Source organism: Orycteropus afer, unplaced genomic scaffold (assembly GCF_000298275.1).
Source record: "Orycteropus afer afer isolate SDZICR_OR568_19922 unplaced genomic scaffold, OryAfe1.0 scaffold00426, whole genome shotgun sequence".
Taxonomy (NCBI): Eukaryota; Metazoa; Chordata; class Mammalia; order Tubulidentata; family Orycteropodidae; genus Orycteropus; species Orycteropus afer.
The window spans coordinates 263,812-275,402 of NW_006922013.1; positions in this window are offsets into that span (position 1 = coordinate 263,812).

The following is an 11,591-nucleotide window of genomic DNA, read 5'->3' on the forward strand; positions in this document are numbered from 1 at the left end:
ACCAGAGCTCCCAGCTATCAATTTTTCATAAAACCGGTTTGTGGTTACACAGAATTTTGAGATTGGAAGGAGGAATATTATTATTGTCAGTTGTAACAACACCTCAAAAGCAGACATGAGTATCTTGCTTTTGGGAAAATGGAATTGTCAAAAGAGACAGTCACATTTTGCTGTGGAACGTGCTGGAATTGTTTGCTTTAAAATAAAGGCGATCTCTTAGTTTTCAGAAAGGCATGGTTGCAATGATATTCTACTCTCGTTATGGCTAAGAATTGCTCTCAGAATATGATACAATAATTGGCAGACCTGGTATTGATTTTGTCTTGGTGCATAATAAACCGCCACAAATGGAGCAGTTTAAAACAACACCCAAGTGCTCGAAGTTCTGTAGGTTAGAAGTCTGGGCTCTGAGTGGCTCTGTTCTCTGGTAAAGGACACACAAAGTGAAATGAAGGTGTCAGCCGGGGTGTGTTCTCATAGGGAGTTCAGTGTCCTCTAAACTCAAGCAGCTGTTGCAAAATTCAGGTCCTTGGGGTTGTAGCACTACGTCACCTGTTTCCCTGGGCTGTCACCAGGGGGCGCTCTCAGCTCTTAGATCTTACCTGTGGTCTTTGTCATTGGCCCTGACCACCTTCAGAGCCAGCAAGGAAGCATCTCTATGCCTTATGTCAAATTCTTCTCTTACTTTCAGTAGTTCTTGCAAGACAAGGGTCCTGTCACTTGCCTGGGGTCTTAAAAGCTTGCAAGCAGCCATCTAGATGCAACCATGGGTCTCTCCTTGTCCATACCAAAGAAGAATAAAGAAAGTCAAAGACACATGGAGACAATTAGTCCAAGTAACTGGAAGACCATGTGATCTGCAGCCTATATGCCTATGAGACCAGAAGAACTAGATGGTGCCTGGCTACCACTGTCAACCACTTGGAGAGGGATCTCTGTCAGAAATCCTGGATAGAGAGGGAGAACAGTGTGGAACAAAACTCAAGATCATTAAAAAAAAAAAAAGGGTTTTCTGGTCTGATAGAGCCTGGTGGAACCACTGAGACTATGGCCCCTAGCTGCCTTCAGGTCTGGAATTGAACCCACTCCTGTGGCTTCCAGCCAAATAAAAGACAGGCATGTGAGCTGAACATTTAACTGAGGTCAATACACTCCTTGGAGAGATCAATCAAGTGGGAATAGAAGGGCTGTGTGTGCACAGGGAGACAGCTCGGGGGGCAGGAGTGCATGGAGGGATGGACACAGGGAAGAGGTAGCTATGGGGAGGAAGTGGGAGGGGAGCTTTTGCATTGTGGGAGATTGCAGTCAATGTCATGAGACAAAGTCTATGTGAGCTGCTATATGGAAGGTGAATTTGCTCTCAACTTTCCCCCAAATCACAACAAAATTGAAAAAAAAAAAAGAGTCCTGTCACCTGCATGATGTCACTTGATTCTATCAGACCCACTAAAGATGCCTCCCTTTCTTAATTTCAACTGTGCCATATCATATGACCTTATTGAACAGGTTAACCTAAGATCATGTTCTCTAGTCCTTCCCACTTCAACTTATAGCGACCCCTCCTTGGGTTTCTGAGGCAGTATCACTACGGGAGTAGATTGCCCAACCTTCCTTCTGAGGAGTGGCTGGTGGGTTTGAACTGCCAGACTTCTGGTTAGCAGTCAAGTGTCTCAGGCACTGTGCCACCAGAGCTCCCAGTATTTCATTAGCATGTCTATATTGTTATAACATATGGAGGAGACTCCAGGTACCAAAAATAGTTCTGCATGTACTGCACTACTAGCCCAAAGGTTGGGGATGTGAGCCTACCCACGGGTACCTCAAAAGGCAGGCCTGTCATCTACCTGTGAAGGGTCACAGCCTTGAAACTTCAATAGGGCTCAGTTCTGCCTCAGAGAAAAGACAACCTCGGTGTTAGGAGTAACAACCCAAACCGCACCCACTGCCCTGGAGTCGATTCTGACCCACAGCGCCCCTAGAGGACAGAGTGGAACTGCACCACAGGGTCTCCAAGGCTGTCAATCTTCACAGAAGCAAAGCCCAAACCACACCCACTGCCCTGGAGTCCATTCTGACTCCCAGCGCCCCTAGAGGACAGAGTGGAACTGCACCACAGGGTTTCTGAGGCTGTCAATCTTCACAGAAGCAAAGCCCAAACCACACCCACTGCCATGGAGTCCATTCTGACTCACAGCGCCCCTAGAGGACAGAGTGGAACTGCACCAGGAAGTTTCTAAGGCTGTCAGTCTTTACGGAAGCAGACTCATCTTTTTCCGCTGGAGTGGATGGTGGGTTTGAAACACCGACCGTTTGCTTAGCAGCCAAATGTTTCACCACTGCGCCACCCTGGTGGGAGAAGCAGTCACTTTTCCTTTGGTTAAGCAAACAAAGGGAATGAGTCTCCCATCACAGAAAGAAATGCAGGTGCAGGCAGAAACATTAACAAGAAGTCCTCAAATCACTCACTTTCTTACCAGTAATTCTAGCATTGGTTCCTTGATCGCCTGAGAAGCTTGACAGAGATAGAATTTGTGAAACACACCAGGCAGGCATTTTGAGGTGGGGGTCTTGGAAGTGCATGCAGTCAGGTCAGTTCTAGTGCAAGTCGCAGGGAATGGAAAAACTGGTCCATTTGATTGACAAGAGCAGGTTGCTGCAATGCTTTTCTGAAGCCTTTGATATGTGAGCCGTTGTTTAGCTGGCAGGAGGAGGTGCGTGAGCTCAGGATGGTTCAGGCAATTTATCAAAGTAGAGCAGTTTAACAACTGGAAAGTATTCATCTCCATTACAAGTTCTACTTCCTGTCTTCTTTACTATTCAAAGAGCAGCACTTTGACAAGCAAAAAGCCCAAGTGGCTTTCTTCAGAAAGGTAGCAATTAAAATCTTATTTTATTTTTTTTTTATTTTAAATTTTTTATTGTGATTTGGTTGAAAGTTTACAGAGCAAATGCATTTGCCTTGCAGCAGTTCATACACATTTTGTTTCTTGACATTGACTGCGATTCCCCACAATGTAACAGCTCTCTCCCCACTCCCTCCCTGGGGTTGCCTCTTCCCTGAGTCCTTCCCTCCATGCACTCCTGCCCCCTGAGCTGTCTCCCTGTGCAGACACTGCCCTTCTATTCTCCCAGGATTGATCTCTCCAAGCAGTGTATCTACCTGATGGAAATTTACCCCATATGCCTGTTTATCTGGCTGGAAGCCATAGGAGTGGGTTCGGTTCCTGACCTTCAGGGTAACTAGGGGCCATAGTCTTGGGGGTCTCACCAGGCTCTATCAGATCAGTAAGCCGGGTCTTTTTTTTTTTTTTTAAATGATTTTGAGTTTTGTTCCACATTGTTCTCCCACTTTATCCAGGATCTCCTACATAGATCCCCCTTCGAGTGGTTGACAGTGGTAGCCAGGCACCACCGAGTTTGAAAATCTTAATTTAAAAGGGAGTTTGGATTTAGGTCTGAAATTGCCCTCTTCAGATAAATTAGCACCTCGTTTATTTTCTAAGATTCACCTTCACAGTCCCACTCTGAACATAGGGGTCTCTGTTACTTGAAATCAAGTCAAGGACAGCTAATGCCAACATGATAATGAATTTCACAGGAGTGGAGTCCTGTTATATTGCAGCCAATATCGGATCCTGTGGGTAGCATCCATTTTTTTACTATTGCAATCGCTACATGCCATCTGAGAAATCAGGCTTTCTTTATCATCTTCACAGTGTCCATCTGCCTAACAACGCTATTAAGGCAGTTGCCACTGAGTTTCGGTTGTTACAGGAGGCAGGATCCAAAGGCAGAGACAATAGACAGTAAAAGAAACCTTTGTGACATGTTTTACATTCTTTAAAATTTTAAAATATGATGGTAATTCCAAGCCACATGCCAGTAGCAGGCATAAAACGAGCTCTTAAGCACAATTTTCCATGAATCTTGATTCTCCATTTCACAGCTGGTGAGCTTCTATTGTCGTTGTGAGGTGCCTTCCCGGGTCTTTACCATAAGGGTAGCGGTGGCCTCCGCAGACACGTGGTACAGGACTAGAGGTGATGGGCTCTGGGTGACACACCTCTTTCACCTGGGTGTTGCATGAATGTATTTGGTGAAAATTCACTGCTCTGCACACTTACGGTGTGCTGTTTTGCTGTATGGAATTTCAAGGAAGAATTGCCCACATTACAACAGAAGGGGACAGGTCTATATGTATTGAGATTAATACATCTCTAAATTCATTAGAATTGGGAGCTCTGGTGGTGCAGTGCCTAAGGCACTTGACTGCTAACCAGAAGGCTGGCGGTTCAAACCCACCAGCCACTCCTCAGAAGGGAAGTTGGGCAATCCTACTTCCGTAGTGATACTGCCTCGGAAACCCAAGGAGGGGTCGCTATGAGTCAGGGCTGACTCGACGGCACACAACAACAACAACAAATTCATTATAGGAGCTCTGGTAGCATAGTGCTTAAGGCACTTGAGTGCTGACTAGAAGGCTGGTGGTTCAAACCCACCAGCCACTCCTCAAAAGGAAGGTTGGGCAATCAACTTCCGTAGTGATACTGCCTTGGAAACCCAAGGAGGGGTCGCTAGGAGTCGGGTCCGACTTGACGGCACATAACAACAACAAATTCATTATAAGGAGCTCTGGTAGTTGGCAGTTCAAAGCCACCAGCCGCTCTGCGAGAGGAAGATGGGGCAATCTACTTTTATAAAAATTTTACTGCCTTGGAAACCCAATGGGGGTCACTATGAGTTGGAATTGACTTGATAGCACTGAGTTGTTTTTTTTTTTTTTTTAATATAGATTAATGTTGTGTTGTTATTTGCTCTTGAGTCAGACCTGACTCACAGCGACCCCTCCTTGGGTTTCCCAGGCGGTATCACTATGGAAGTAGATTGCCCAACCTTCCTTCCGTGGAGTGGCTGGTGGGCTTGAACCGCCAGCCTTTTGGTTAGCACTCAAGTGCCTTAGGCATTACGCTACCAGAGCTCCCAATATAGATTAATAGTGGACCTATAAACAACATGCTGATAAGTGGAGGAAAAAAAAAAAAAATTGACTTTGTCAGGGATTTCACTTTACCTGGATCCACATTTCACACCCCTGGAAGCAGCAGTCAAGAAGTTAGACATATTGTGCTGGAGAAATCTGCTGCAAAAGACCTCTTCCAAGTGTTAAGAAGCAAAGACATCACTTTGAAGACTAAGGTGCACCTGACGTAAGCCACGGTATTTTCAATCACCTCCTATGCATCTAAGAGCTGGACAATGAATAAGCAAGACTGAAGAAAAGTTGATCCTTTTGAGTTGTGGTGTTGGCAAAGAACACTGAAAATACAATGGCAGCTCAGGGGGCAGGAGTGCATGGAGGGATGGACACTGGGAAGAGGTAACTATGGGGAGGAAGTGGGAGGGGAGCTGTTGCATGGTGGGAAACTGTGGTCAATGACATGAGACAAAGTGTATGCGAACAAAGTGTATGGAAAGTGAATTTGCTCTGTAAATCTTCATCCAAATCACAATTAAAAGCAAAAAAAAAAAAAAAGGTATATATATTTAAAAAAAAAGAAAATACTATGGAGTACCAGGAGAATGAACCAATCTGTCCAGGAAGAAGTACAGCTGGAATGCTCCTTAGAAGCGAGAATGGCCAGACTGTGTCCCTCACGCTTCGGTCATGTTGTCTGAAAGGACCATTCCTTGGAGAAGGATACCTTGCTTGGTAAAGTGGAGGGTCAGGGAACAAGGGGAAGGCCCTCAATGAGATGGAGTGACCCAGTGACTGCAACCATGGGCTCGAGCAGAGCAAAGATTGTGTGGACGGCACAGGACCAAGGCAGCAGTGTTCCGTTCTGTTGTTCATGAGGTCACTATGAGTTAGAGCTGACTCCGTGGCACCTAACAGCAAGAACAACATTGCTGTTTCAAAAACAAGTATTAAACATAAAAAGGAACGAAATACATAACCACAACAATCACAAAATTTAAACGGTACTATTTCTGTACCGGGTCATGTTTCGGAAGGTCCGCATTTAAACTCAATTGGTGCTGGAGAATGGTTGTGGTGGTGTCAGTTGTTTTACAAGACTGTATGGAAAAAGGAAGGGATACACTCAGGTGACTAGGACAGAACTGGACCTACAGTCAGCACTCAATAAGCTTGATCGTTTCTTTGGCCAATAGCGTGGTGGTTCTGCACCCTTATGGAAGGAGAATGAGTCATTTACGTCTCAACATACCACTAACGAACTAACTAAAGTTACGTGAACATACAAAGGAGCCAAAGGGTAACTCTTAATTTTACTAGACAAGTCAGTGTTAGAAGAAATACAACCAGAGTGCATCTTGGAAGCGAGGATGGTAATACGTCTGCTGGTTGGCTTTGGCAATTCATCAGGAAAGAACTGACTGCTGCAAAAAGACATCATGGCTGGTAAAGTGGAAGGTCCATGAAGACACAATACCCTCTGTGGGATGGATGGACAAAGTACCTTCAAGGCTGGATGCAAAAATACCAGTGATCATGGACACGGTGTGGGAATGGGCATTGTTTCACTCTGTTGCATATAAGGTCACCATGCATAGGAGTGGCAACGAACAACAGAGTCGTAATTAACACTCTATTTAAAAACCCTCGGGAGTGCTTTGCTCAAGTCACACATCATCTTTCTACGGAACCTGGCCATGCTCTCTTCCCACTTCTGCGCTGTGGTTACCTTTTCCCGGTGTCCTTCTTTCCCATGCACTCCCTCCCCCCAAGGTGTCTCCTTGTGCAAACACTACCCTTCCATTCTCCACAATTGATCTCTCCAAGGAGTGTATCTCCCTGATGTAAATGTTCACGCTATGTTGTACCCATCACGTAGTCTCTGAATCATAGCAACCCCATGCACAGCAGAACAAAATTGCACCCCGTCCAACACCAGCCCCACGATCCTTGCTATACCTGAGCCCATCGCTGCAGCCACTGTGTCAATCCATCTCGTTGAAGGCATTCACCTCTTTCGTCGACCCTCCATCTTACCAAGCATGACATCCTTCTCCAGGGAATGGTCTCTTCTGAAACATGACCAAAGTAGGTGAGAGGAAGTCTGGTCATTCTCGCTTCCAAGGAGCATTCCGGTTGCACTTCCCCCAGGACAGAACTGTTAGTTCTTTTAGCAAGCAGTCCATGGTACTTTCAGCATTCGTCACCAGCACCACAACTCAAAAGCATCAATTATCCTATTGGTCTTCCTTATTAATTTTCCAGCTCTGACATGTGTATGAGGCAATTGAAAATACCATGGCTTGTGTCAAGCGCACCTTAGTCCTCAAGGAGACGTCTTTGCTCTTCAGCACTTGAAAGAAGTCCTCTGCAACTGATTTGCCCAGTGCTCTGGTAGCATAGTGCCTAAGGCACTTGACTGCTAACCAGAAGGCTGGCGGTTCAAACCCACCAGCCACTCCTCGGAAGGAAAGTTGGGCAATCCTACTTCCGAAGTGATACTGCCTCAGAAACCCAAGGAGGGGTCGCTATGAGTCGGGGCCAACTCGACAGCAAACAACAACAACAACAAATACATCTTCTGATGTCCTGACTGCTGCTTCCATTGGTGTCGATTGTAGAACAAGCAATGTGAAGTCTTTGACAACTTCAATCTTTTCTCCATCTATCTTGATACTGCTTATGGGTCCCGTTGTGAGGATTTTTGTTTTCTTTATAGTGAGATGTCATCTATACCACAGACTGTATTCTTCAACCTTCATCAGTAGTTCACCCCATATGCCTGTCTATTGTTTGTCTGGAACCCACAGGAGTGATTTCAGTTCCAGACCTGAAGGGTAACTAGGAGCTATAGTCTTGGAGGTCTCACCAGACACTATCAGACAGGTAAACCTGGTCTTATTCCTTTTATGATTTTGAGTTTTGTTCCACAGTGTTCTCCCACTCTATCCAGGATCTCCTGCACTGATCCCTTTCTGAGTGGTTGACAGTGGTAGCCGGGCACCATCTAGTTCTTCTGGTCTCCTGGTCATGTAAGCTTAGGATCGTATGGTATACTAGTCCCGTGGACTCATTGTTTCCATGTGTCTTTGGAAATAGTCATTTAAGGATGTTAGTAGTTATCTTACGGTCATAACAGAAGAGGGAGGGTTCTACTCCAACAAGACTGGTGGCCTTAAAAGGAGAGAAGACACAGAGGAACACAGAGGGAACATGGCCACAAGATACTGAAGCTGAGATTGGAGAGATGCTGCTAGAAGGTCAGGAATGAAGGCAGACCTCAGAGACATTGCAGGTTCTGTTCCAGACCCCTGCACTGAAGCGCATATTGCAGTAAAGTGAGTTGCGCACATTTTGTGGTTTCCTAGTACATAGAAAAGTTATAATAACATGCTACTTTGGTCTAGGAAGTGTGCAATGAACAAAAGTAAAAGTGCAACTCACTGCCATTGAGTTGATTCAGACTCATGCTGTTGTTGTTGTTATGTGCCATTGAGTCAGACCCGACTCCTAGCGACCCCTCCTTGGGTTTCCAAGGCAGTATCATTACGGAAGTAGATTGCCCCATCTTCCTTCTGAGGAGTGGCTGGTGGGTTTGAACCGCCAGCCTTCTGGTTAGCAGTCGAGGGCTTTAGGCACTATGCAACCAGAGCTCCCAGCGACTGCCATTGGGTTTCTGAGGCAGTAAATCTTCATAGAACTAGATTGCCCAGTCTTCCTTCAGAGGAGTGGCTGGTGGGTTTGAACCGCCAATCTTCTGGTTAGCAGGCAAATGTCTTAAGGCACGATGCTACGAGAGCTCCTTAAGTATGCAACAGCATTATGGAAAAGTTTGAAATATTGTGAGAATGAGCAACATAAGACACGAGATACGAAGTGAGCACATGATGTTGGAAAAAGGTCACTGATAGACTTGCTGGATGCAGGGTGGCCACAAGCCTTCCATTAAAAAACAAAAAACAAAAAATACAAACACTGTATATGCAAAGCACAGAAAGCCATGAAATGAGGTATGCCTGGACCTAGAAGCTAAAAATGCAGAAACCAAAACTAAATTTACTTCTCTCAAGTCAATTCTGACTCATACTGACTCCCATTGGGTGTCCAAGGCTGTCAATCTTTATGGAGGTAGATTGCGCAGTCTTCCTTCTGCGGAGTGGCTGGTGGGTTTGAACTGCCAACCTCCTGGTTAGCAGTCAAATGCCTTAGGCATCAGAGCTCCCTAAAAACTAAAAGAGATGAGAAAAAGTATTTTCTTAGAGTCTTCAGAGAGGGCTTGGCCCTTCTGACACCTTGATTTCAGAAGCCCAGTCTATAGAATTGTAGGAGACGTGAGTGTGGTTTTCAGTCACACTGTGTGTGTGGCCTGGCTACCACAACCCTGGGGAAGAAAATATCTCCTCCATTTGCTGCTGTCTCTTGAAAGATTTTATTTTTGCTGTGTGTGTGATACAGGTTTTGGAATAAAATGAATACACACATATGTACAGAATATGAATGATTTTGTACATTTCAAATTCCCAAGGAAGGAGACTGACGTGCCCTCTTGGATAGCTTTGAAGTATCCACAACCTATTTCGTTTATCATTTGAAGGTTAAAATGTAACCTGTGTTATTATTATTATTTTTTATAGTCCCATAAATGCACTCAACTGCTAACCGGAAGGTTGAAAGTTTGAGTTCCAGCAGAGAGACCTTGGCAGAAAGGCGGCCATCTTCATTTGAAAAATCACCCACTAAAAAGCATAGTGGCTAAGACACTTGCCTGCTAACCAGACAGCTGGCGGTTCAAACCCACCAGCCACTCCTCGGAAGGAAGGTTGGGCAATCTACTTCCGTAGTGATACTGCCTCGGAAACCCAAGGAGGGGTCGCTATGAGTCAGGGCGACTCAATGGCACATAACAACAACAAAAACCCTATGGAGTGCAATTCCACTCTAACACCACATGGGGCGCCATGAACTGGTGTTGACTCTCTGGCAGCTGGTTTGGTGTTTTGGTATTACCTGGTGTTGTGTTTCCTGTGGTCAATGGAAAACCATTTTAAGGACAGTTGTCTGTCCATGTCTAATTGGATCAACTCACGTTGAGGTCCCCAATGTGTTTGACCAGCTGTGAGCTGGGTCATCTTACCATGGTTAGGAATGTTCCTAAGTTTCTCTTTCTTGGACAGAAATTCTCATCATTGGATGCTCCTCCTTCTCCACGTACACATATTTCTTCTCCTTTTTTAATTCAAAACAGGACTTAAGGCAGCCATCTAAGATGCAATTATTGATCTTCACTCATCTGACGCAAAGAACAGTAAAGACAATTAATTAGTCTAAGGTACGACTGGACTGTGGGAACCTGAGACCAGAAGAACTGGATGGTGCCCAGATATCACCATCAATGACTCGGAAAGGGCTCAAAATGGGAGGTCCTGGAGGGAGAAAAATGGTTAACAAAACTCAGAATGATGAATAAGAGAAGGCTTACTGATCTGATAGAGACTGGTGAACCCCCTGACACTATGGCCCCTAGTCACCCTTCCAGCCTGGAATTGAACTCACTCCCGTGGCTTCCAGCCAAACAATGCACAGGTGTATAAGGTGAACTTTTATACCAAGGACTTGCACTCCTTAGAACAATCAATCAGGGGAGGTCAGAAGGGCAGTGTTTGCACAGGGAGACAGCTCAGGGGGCAGGAATGCATAGGAAAGAAGGACACAGTGAAGAGGTCACCCCAGGGAGGAAGTGGGAAGAGAGCGGTTACACCGTGGGGAATTGCAGTCAATGTCATGAAACAAAATGGGTATGAACTGTTGACTGGAAAATGATTTTGTTCTGTAAACTTTCACCCACACCACAAAAATAGTTAAATAATAATAATAATAAAGCAATGCAGGAACTCTGTTATTTCTTCCTTTCTCACTGACATTTACCATTTTGCACTCAAAAAATATTCCTACCAAAAGGCACAGAACATGCTATAGGGGTCACTCACATACCCACTGCATAAATGTGTTTTGTGCTCACAATGTACATCAGGTGATGACGCTTCAGACCTATGGTTTTCAAATAAAACCAAAGCCAAAAAGAGAAACAAAACAAAAACCCAAGTCCAGATAGAGAAAGTTCTGTGCAATGACCCCAGCCCTTTGTGTCCCTCACTAGAAATGACCACCGTTCTGAGCTGGGTGCGGGTCTGTCTGATGCTTGTCTTCCTCCACAGTCAGCAAAGCTCATGAGTTTCCAAAAACTAAAGGCATATTGACACTATGTGTTTTGTGAGCTTTTAAAAACATACTGTAGCTTGACATGGCCATGATAGCTTTTCCCTGTGCTGTGCACTGTTCAAAATTGCTGACTGATGTCCCTTATTTCAGAAATATTTGCTGTTCCTGAGACTAGGAAACTGGACGGGCAAGTTGTAGTCATGACATTTAGCAGCTATGTGTTCTCTTTGGTTCCCAAACCACACCCACTGCCATGGAGTTGATTCCAACTCAGAGCGACCCCCCTCGGGCTGCCAAGGCTGTCAATCTTCACAGAAGCAAAGCCCAAACCACACCCACTGTCATGGAGTCAATTCTGACCCACAGCGCCCCTAGAGGACAGAGTGGAACTGCCCCA